Below are 10244 nucleotides of genomic sequence, written 5' to 3' on the forward strand. Positions count from 1 at the left end.
AAGACAATACAATTTTCCAAGGGATGCTGCATTTAGAATGAAATGTTTCTCAACAATAGAAGAACTTTCTTTTTGTTATTTTTAGAAAGTTGTTGGTGATGCATTAATGAAAAGTAGATATTATTAGAGAAGCGTTATCTAGCATCCCATGCAGAGCTTTTGTATTGGTCTTACACATGCATTTCTTAACAGTATTAGGCAAAAATAGCCCAGAAACCAGAGTAATTTTGATTTAGCATAACACATGTTAGTTTCTAATGAATTGCCCTAACTTTAAAAGTTTACCTTGTGCATAGTTTTTAAAATTTCCCATGGAAATATTTTTAGTATTAGTTAATTATTTGTATTAAATCATCTTCAAGGGGCGCCTGGGTGGCTCAGTTAGTTAAGCATCCAACTTTGGCTCAGGTCATGAGCTAGCAGTTTGTGAGTTTGAGCCCTGGGTCAGGCTCTGTGCTGACAGTGCAGAGCCTGGAGCCTGCTTCAAATTCTGTTTCTCCCTCTCTCTGCCCCTCCCTCACTCACACTCTGTTTCTCTCTCTCTCTCAAAAATAAATAAACATTAAGAAAATTTTAAAAATCATCTTCAAAAAAATTCTAATTTCTGAAAATGACATTAATTGAAATAAACTGACAATACATTTAAATGTTATATAATAATCCTTTGCATTTTAATTATTTTAAAATATTAAAGTGTTTCTTCTCATTTACACCTTATGAAATGTAGCTCATTAAATTTTATGGAGAATTATGAGAAAATCCAAATTTTCCAACTTTATCGATGACCATTAATGGTTAATGAAACTCATCAATGATATATTAATTGATTCTTAACATCAGATATTTAGAAGGAATATTTGTGTAATATAGGTATGGTAACAAATTGTATTTCTTAAAATCTCTAAATTATTATTTATATTTCAATTCTGTTTTAGCTACATAGATTTGATTTTAATACAATCCAGGCAATAAACAATGGCATAGATATTTCATTATTGTATGTGAGATTATTGACCGAAATGCTCTGAATAATTGGATGGAAACCTGTTAAAAGAAAAAAGGTCCAAAGAGAAATTATGATGATAATACAGATTATAAAATTCATTGGTCAAAATGTAACAATGACAGTGGTGATTTTCAAAGGTCATCAAAGTCTAATTCTTCCAGAAATTATTTTATTCAAATTTAATCCATTTTAGCTTTTACTGTCAGGGTAATTAACTTTCTCTGACCTATATTTTTAAACAATACACTAAGAAATTAATGTACTCTGATAACCACACATGTTGTTGATTCTATATACTATATATATATATATATATATATATATATATATATATATATATAATAGCTGCATTTGAAAGGACAACAGGGCCAAAATGGTGTTATTTGTGCTAAACCCCATGTCAGCAAGCCAAAATTTAATATCTAACCTAATTGCAGTTTCAGCTTCTCCCAGGAATGTGACCTTTAACCAGTCAATCCAGAATTACCTGGTCAGCACTAGTGAGGTGATCTGCCTGATAGACCCTCACCCTTCCCCCAAAGGAAGGTGACCTTGCCTGAAATAAATTTTTCTTTTATTTATGACTCATTTGTCTCATCTCTCTGCCTTTAAAAATCTTCCATTTTGTACAGCATCTCAGAGCTCCTTCCTATTTGCTAGATGTGATGCTTCCTGATTTACAAATTGTTGAATAAAGCCAATGAAATCTTTAAGTTTACTCCACTGAATTTTGTTTTTTAACAAGAGACAGTTTGCAATAAAGTCACTTATGATTACAAATGTAAATACAGATTTGTGCTAGTTATATGTATGTATGAATACAACCCAGACTTATTTCAAAACATATTCAACAAATATATTTATGAGAAAGAATAATTCATTGGCTTGTAGGACTTACATATTTCATTTACACACATACACACACACATACACGTAGAAACCTAAATTTTCATTTTATATGTTTTTAACACAATAGACTCAGCTTGTTAAGGAAAAACCCGAGAACTCTGAAAATCACTCAAAATATTTAATTATAATAAAAAATAATGTTTTTATTTATTTTTGAGAGAGAGAGAGAGAGAAGGCAAGCACAAGCAGGGGAGGGGCAGAGAGAGAGGGAGACACAGAACGCGAAGAAGACTCCAAGTTCTGAGCTGTCAGCACAAAGCCCAACTCAGAGCCCCAACTTATGAATGGTGAGATCATGACCTGAGCCAAAGTCAGACGCTTAACCAACTGAGCCAGTCAGGCACCCCTTTAATTATAATTCTAAATCTTAGTTTTTACCTTTAATAATTTCAAAGGGGAAAAGTAAAATTTAAATAATTCTAAAGTATTGTTTTTCTTTAAATTATAGGATGTTCTCCTAGAGAAGGACACAGAAGTGTGTCCTAAGTCTTTTTCAGATACGGGTCACTAGTCTTTTTTCAGAACCTTCCAGTAGAACCTCTTTGTCTATGTTCTATCTTTGCCCTGCTTTTAAAAAATAGTCCCAGGGTTCTTATAAACATAAGTTATTGGAAATAATTCATATGTTTAATTTGCCTTATTTGATTTTTATTCATGAATGTTTTTCAAGAGAAATGTATAAAAATAAAAAGTATAAAGAAATTGAAATACAATTTGAAGACTAAAAAGCTAAAATAATAATTAAATTTGAACTCATGAAACAAAATGGTTACTAATCTGATGAAAATTAGGTATTTCTTCAAGCCCCAAACTTCCCAAATCCAAAAGAGAAAAGAAACTAAAGGCATGCAAAATGTTGCGAATGTATAACTCAACCTAACTAGCGAGTATGGAAACTGATGCAACTTTTTGTTAAACAACTTTTAAAATGTGTTGGTTTTCCATGATAGAGTATTTCTATTTTAAAGCTTTACACAACCTGTGGTCTGTGTTAATCCTGATCTGTTGTAAAAGCATAATAAGGTATGAGGAATAAACCTGTCCTCTAATACAAGATGTCATTGAGAAATGAAACCATTACTATTTTCAATTTATAAAATATAAGATTCTAATACAAAAAACAGAAGTTAATTGCTTTGGTGCACCATGAATTATCACATTATATTAAACATTCATACATTTAAGAGAAAGGAAGAAAATGTGAATATCAATGCATATATTTGAGTTGTAGGAAAGCACAATGCTAACATCTTTCTGAAATGACAACAATTATGTTTTAAATTAGTATTTCAAAAATTGTCTACATATTTCTTTAGTATCTAAAAGGCCAACTTAAATACAAAGTGCAAAAATACTGGGTACACCAACTCTATTCTTCGCTTAGAAAACCTTGCACCACAGTTCTGGGCTGTGTTCAGTCAGAAGAAAGAGTACCCTTCTCTTTGGCCCAAAAAACATTATCATATCAATAAGTGAAACATGTGTGAGTCTACAAAGGTAGCAGAAGATCTAAGTCTACCTCCCCTCTGCTCCCTAGAGCAGAAATATCGATTTAAAGCAGCCAAAATCTAAAGATGATCTAGACACAGGCTTGCCAATCCAGTTTTGTTTTGTTTCATTGTTTAACTCTCCCAAGGACTACATGGGATTGGTATTAGGGCGTCAGGAAGAAAGAGTGCAAAGGGCAAATTTGACTAAGGTGTAAGGAATACAGGTACTAGAGAAGTTGAAGAAAGGAGAGAAAGAAGATATTCAATCTGGGGAAAAAAATGTCTAAGAACCAGGACCAAACAGTCCTTCAATAAGAATCCTACTTCCCGTAAAAATCTGGAGATCCTTGTCTCTCTCTATAAACAGAAGGTGGTAAACGGGCAAAGAAGGAAAATAACGCCTCGTGACCAATGAAGAACTCATCAATATGATCTGTAAACTTTCCTTTGAAAACGAAAAATGACAAACTCAGCAATGGTACGCTATACTGGTAAAACAATTCCTCTCGATAGTTTTCTAAGAAATAAAGTAGTATCGCTCTTGGTTCTTCCCATTTCTGATAACCGTCACTCAGTTTTAGATATAGTCTCTATGGTTTTAAAATAGTAAAGTCTTCCTCTTCCTCATGACACAAAAGTAATGAGGTTAAAAACAGAAGAAGTTTTGATTAAAAGCATATTGCTTCATGTAATAAGTTTAATGGATAGTATTGACCTTTAAATCATAAAACACATCCATGAATCAGCTAAATAATAGGTCATCTGGCAAACAGAAGTTCTATTCCAGTTTATAAAGCAGAAACAGCTAGCAGACATGCTTTTGATGGCCAGTGAAATATTTCACAGTATAGAAATAAAACATTTTCTTACTCTATTAAAATGTCAGACTTTATTTACTTGAGTTCATAACAGCAAGTTTCTTTCATATGCATATTAATTGTAAAGTATGAACATAAATTAAAAATATTTTTCCAGCAGTTTGGTATAAATTGTTGATCTTTTTAATGTGTTGGCATTTTAAGGAATGGTTGAAAATAATATAACTTTTGCTAAATTAAGCATTCATCTCTCTGTTAGGAACTTACCTTGGGTTAAAAATCTTAATAAACAAGGTATAGTTTGGCCTTTTTGTGGAAAATGGATATAAGGTATTATCTTTGAGATCCTTCGAAATACTGCACCTTTTATATACAATCTAGCCTTTAATTTTCTAAAAACTTTTATGTAAATTGACTAAATGCAAATGAACAAATCTGGATGATGACTTCTTCCATATAATTTTATGTGCCAATTTTCCAAATAAAGATTTCTAATTAAATAAAAATCTCCTTGTATACACACAGTTTTTACTACTTCTGCCTAGAAGTATATAATTACTATATACTTTAATTTCCATTCTACTTCATTTATTATGTATGTTCCAAAAGTAGAGAAAGATGATTCTCTATTGTAATTTGTAAGAAAATTGAAAAATAATGAATTCACCTGAGTGTTCATCTATGATGAGTTTTTCTCAATATGTGTTTCTCTACTACCTGTAGATTTGCTCTAAATTGTGACTATAAAGTTACAGCATTTTTAGAAGATCAACTTGGGCAAATAACATTCAAAAAGGAAACAGTCATTACTTTTCTCAGCAAAATCAACGTAAAACATGAATAAGATTATAAAAAATAAATACGAGGCGTAACTTAATGATGATGTTTTAGAAATTTAAACCTGAGTTAATAACATAAAGAATAGACAGTTATCTTACTCTCCCGGTTTCACACTCTTCTTCAAGACAGGAATTTGTTATTAGCACCTGGCCTCCAGGCTTGCTGTGAAGCCACACGGTTAAAAATCTAAACTTAGTCCAATCAGTTATCTCTATCATTATTGCCAGGCTCTATTTGAAGAAAAGCACCCTAGCTGGGCATCAGCCAGGAGTTCACTGAAGGGAGTATTAATGAGACTGACAGGAAGCAGGCAGTTATTTCTCCAGAGGGTGAAGTGTTACAAACTAGTGACCATGAAGAAGTTAAAGGAAAAGACAAATGGGACTGTTCCTTTTCTGGCTGAGAGCATATCTTATTGAGAACAATTCCTTAGGAGAAGTCAGAGTTCTGCTTTGATAAATACTGCCTGGGAAGGCCTCACTTTGATCTCTGCCTTATTTCAGGGGTAGACATCAAAATACACTTAATGAGCTTTAGTATCCCCTTCAGGTGAAAATGGACTCAGGGAATTAGGAATTTTGAGGCCATATATTTTGATATCATTTTTCTAACTTTCATTTCTATCTCATATTTTACACATGAAGAACTTGAAGCAGAAGTTTACATAACTTGCTCAAATGGCAACTAAATTTAGGGCCAGAGACAGGTCTGAAATTTACTCTATTTGGCCTCCAGTCTGAAGTTCTTCTTTCTTCCACTTTTTTTCAGTGTGGTTCCCATATCATCCATATCGAGTGTCTTGTCATATTGGTGATACACACTTCTGCAAGACTGATTCAATGTGAAGTTTTTTGGCTTTGTTTCTTATGTTTTTAATGTTTATTTACTTATTTTGAGAGAGAGCAAGCGTGCACTCATGCACACATAAGCAGGGAAGGGTCAGAGAGAGCAGAGAGAGATAATCCCAAGCAGGCTTCTCACTGTCAGTACAGAGCCTGAGGTGGGACTTAATCTGGTTTTACAAACTGTGAGATCATGGCCTGAGCCAAAATCAAGACTCAGATGCTTAATTGACTGAGCCACCAAGGCACCCCTCAATGTGAAGTTTTTTGGCATATTCATAATACTGAGAATAATTGTATTAGATTTTATTAAATTTGTGCTGAAGATATTGGATGCTTTCTTTTCTTTTTTTAAATTTGAGAGAGAGAGCACGAGCAAAGGAGAGGGGGCAGAACGGGGGAGAGAGTGCGAATCTTAAGCAGGCTCCCTGCTCAGCATGGAGCCTGATGCAAGGCTTGATCCCACAACCTTGGGATTATGACCTGAGCCGAAATCAAGAGTCAGATGCTCAACCAAATGAGCCACTCAGGCACCCCTTGGATGCTTTCTGTAAATTCATGCCCACTTTCCTATTCTTTGGATGAGTCAACTGGGATGGGGACATCATTAACCTTTCTCCTCAATCCAGAGTCCACATGTTAATCACTCATGTTCAATTTATAAGTGAAGTGAATGCAAAATCTTCATTCATCTGGGTCTTGTTTTTACATATATTATCGATTCTAATATTTATTATAATCAGTTTTCTCCATTGAAGGAAGTGCATTAAGTATCCATAAATAATACTGTCTTTTTATATCCAAAAATATAAATAACTCTCAGAGAACCATATTTTGCTAGTGTATTCACATATAAATACAAATTGCATTAAATTAGAAATGTTATAAACTATAACATTATCATTGATCAAAATGGAGTCAAAGGGCACATTCATTAAAATATATAGTTGATTCTAGCTGCTACAGATATATGAAGCATATTTTTGTTACTTGTGATATGTATATGTATATATACATACATATAAAAAATCCACATAAAAATACATTATATTATAAATGTTGAAGTAGTTTTACTTTTGTATTTAGGTTGATTATATATTAAATAATTTATCGAATTAAGGTGTCAAATTGTTTTAAAAATGTTGTCTTTATTTACTTTTGTTTTCTTAATGAAAAATTCTACTGCAATAAATTACATCCAAAAATATAAAATGAATAAAGTAATGTTATCAATATTAATACTTAATACCTTGCTATATTTAATTTTGAGTGATCATCTTATATCTAAAAGTAAATCTCTTCTTAAGCAATAATATAACCCTATATAAGCATGAAGATTAGTAAACTAGGGATTGGTGGTAAAATGGGGGGAAAAAAGTGTTCTCAGAATGGGAAGAGGGGAAACAATGTGGAGAAGTATTAAAATAGATTAATACAGCTTAAAAAGCAGGCATATATTTGGTAGCACTCAAAAACTGAATTTTTGCTAGAAGGGACACTTTATGTCCTAGTTAGAAAAGCTTAGTTCTTTTTTTCCCTTGAGACTTTGACACAAAATATCTTAAACTTCTATTGTGAGGAAAAATAAATAAAAATTCACATTAAAATCAGAGAGGATCATAACTTTTAAAAGGCTAAAAATTAAAGAGTTTGAATTCAACTTAGATTATACCTTAAGAAGAGAAAAATCTAAAGAAGAGAAAAATCTAAATTGTCACATTTATGTTAGATCAACCCTATTTATATAGAAAAGCGAATCATTTGGGATAAATGAGAATAATTTAGTACATATCTATGAACAAATGGGTCTCAGCATTCTTGAAGTGTTCTTTCATAAAGGTTTCATTGCATGAATTGCCTCAGAATAGTCTAATTTTCAAAATGTTTTATCACAAGATGATTTCTGATGAAACATTACTGGCTACGGTTAGACTTTAATCCAAATCATAATTTTATGCATGTGCTTTTCTACAAGCATAAGTGGATAGGATTGTGAGATAATTAATACACTTACTATGTGCTTGGATACATATGATTGCTTATCCTCTTTCACTTCACAAATATATAGTTAAGTGATATTGCATGACAAGGGCACAGCTCTAAAATATTTAATAGAAAAAATACCATGGATACTTACTGGAAAAAAAAGTTGAATACTACAGAATTGTTCTCCATAGTTTCAAAGCCATATAGCAGTTTGGCATTCCGATAATACTCCTTGTGAGAGGTATACTGTGTCTCATTGAAGTAAAAGAAACTAGTGATCCTTACTGAAGAAAACTGGCAGAGTTAATGACTTAATTTCTGTGTCTTCTATTTTTATTTAGTCACATGTCAGTTTTTATTGAACTAATTTGAATTTGATGATTGATGCTACCCAGATATTTGGGGATGTTATAGGGTTGGATTAATTAATTTATTTATTATCTCCACAAAACTATATTCTTTGAGCCAATTTCACTTGACAGACCAATTATATGATAGGCCTTTCCTTCTTTAACTGGGATCTTTATAAATCAGACATATAATGAAATGTGTCAAAGGAAATGTGAAGCCACAGGACAATGATGACATAGCTTTAAAAAATCAGTTAACTTGAATATTTGAAGGAGAAACTTTTTCTATTTTAATGTCAATTGATAAATATGGAAGAAATGGTCAAGTTAAAAGACTATTTGGAAAAATCAGATGAAAACCATCAATGAATGAGTAAACTCCAATGAATTAAAATATGACACATATTTACCAAGTATGTGAATGACAGACACATATTCACCAAGTACCCATATAATTTTTAGTTATAAGAGAAAATTGGCATAAACTAACCTATGTAATAAATCAAACCAATATCAAGGGCCTCCTAATATAATACACTGGCAAGAATACAATGTCACTTATGTTGTTCATGCTTGCCCTGAAATGCATAACTGTAATATAATCATGAGGAAATGCCAGACAGACCCACATAATGGAACACCTTACAAAACAATGCTGCAACTATTTAAAAAGATTAAGGTCAATGAAGACAATAAAAGACTGTGAACTTTTGCAGATTAGAAGACAATAAAGAGATAAGACATGAAGACTAGATGCAACATATTATAGAGGATTGTTTGATACAGGTTCAGCTTAGTTTTCTTTCTTTTTGCTATAGAAGACATTAATGGAACAATTGAGAAATATGAAAAAGTGTCTGTAGAATAGATGATAGTTTTAGATGAATGTTAATACTGATAAGCTTTTATTCTTATTTTGGTAGGTACAACATGGTCATATAAGCAAATGTCTTTTTTCCTAAGAAACACAACTGGAAATATTTAGAAGTGTAGGGACCATATGGCTGCAAATTATATTAAGATAACCAAAAAAAATGTGATTGTGATCCCATAATTGATTGAGATTAATTTGTGGAAATTTTGGGATCTCATCTGTTTTATTTTTTTTTCCCCAAATAAATTTTGCATTTACTACTACTTGGAGATAATATCACTTCTTTCTTCTTTTAATGTCCATGGTGTAATCTGAAATAATTATTTTCTATTTCTTCCATCTAACTCTGGCAACAGTAATTCTGAAATTTCCCTAGGGCCCACCCTACATTTTGCTGAAGAAATTAAGTTCTTAGATTTAGTTGGATTGCAGTTACCACTTTTGCTATTTAATAGTTAATTTTGTGTTTATGTCCTTTTAGGACATTTTTTAAGGTTATGAAGATACACTTCTGTATTTCCCCATATTTGTAAATATTCCATATTTAGTTCTATTAACTATTTTGATTTAATACTTGTAAATGGTTGTCAAGACTGAGAGGGTCTGAGATTTCATAATAGTCTTTAGTTCAGAAGTTAGCCTGTCACCAATTTATGGATGCTGGTAGAAGACTCAAGATCCCTGTCTCAGAAACAAAAAACAGTTTATTATGCACAGCAAAAGCAATAGTTGCAGTATCAACATTTGTATTAGTACTACAGTAACAATTTCTATAAGGTTGTATGAAGAGGTATAGATAAATCTAAGCAAGGAAAAGATTGCATTAAGAAGAGAAAAAGAGAGAAACTCTAACTTAGTGATCCCAAGTTTTTAATAATGTGCAGTGAACATGCCTGCTATTCACTCCAAAGGAAGACACTGTCTCTGTTTTCCAAGGACATAATCAAAAATTCTTTGTTTTAACAAAAGATGCCTATGATGTGTTTCCAAGGTCATTTGTGATACAAGCATCCTTCAGAAGATGGCCTTCAATAAAGACCATCAATGACTCTTCTCAGAAGTCATGGAGAAATGTTAAAGATTCATGAAGAGTTATCTCCCAAGAATATCCACCATCAATTTTTTCACC

The sequence above is a fragment of the Lynx rufus genome, unplaced genomic scaffold (genome assembly GCF_022079265.1).
Source record: "Lynx rufus isolate CCGP_SWC_20201006 ecotype Redwood Valley unplaced genomic scaffold, mLynRuf1.p SCAF_1, whole genome shotgun sequence".
Classification (NCBI taxonomy): Eukaryota; Metazoa; Chordata; class Mammalia; order Carnivora; family Felidae; genus Lynx; species Lynx rufus.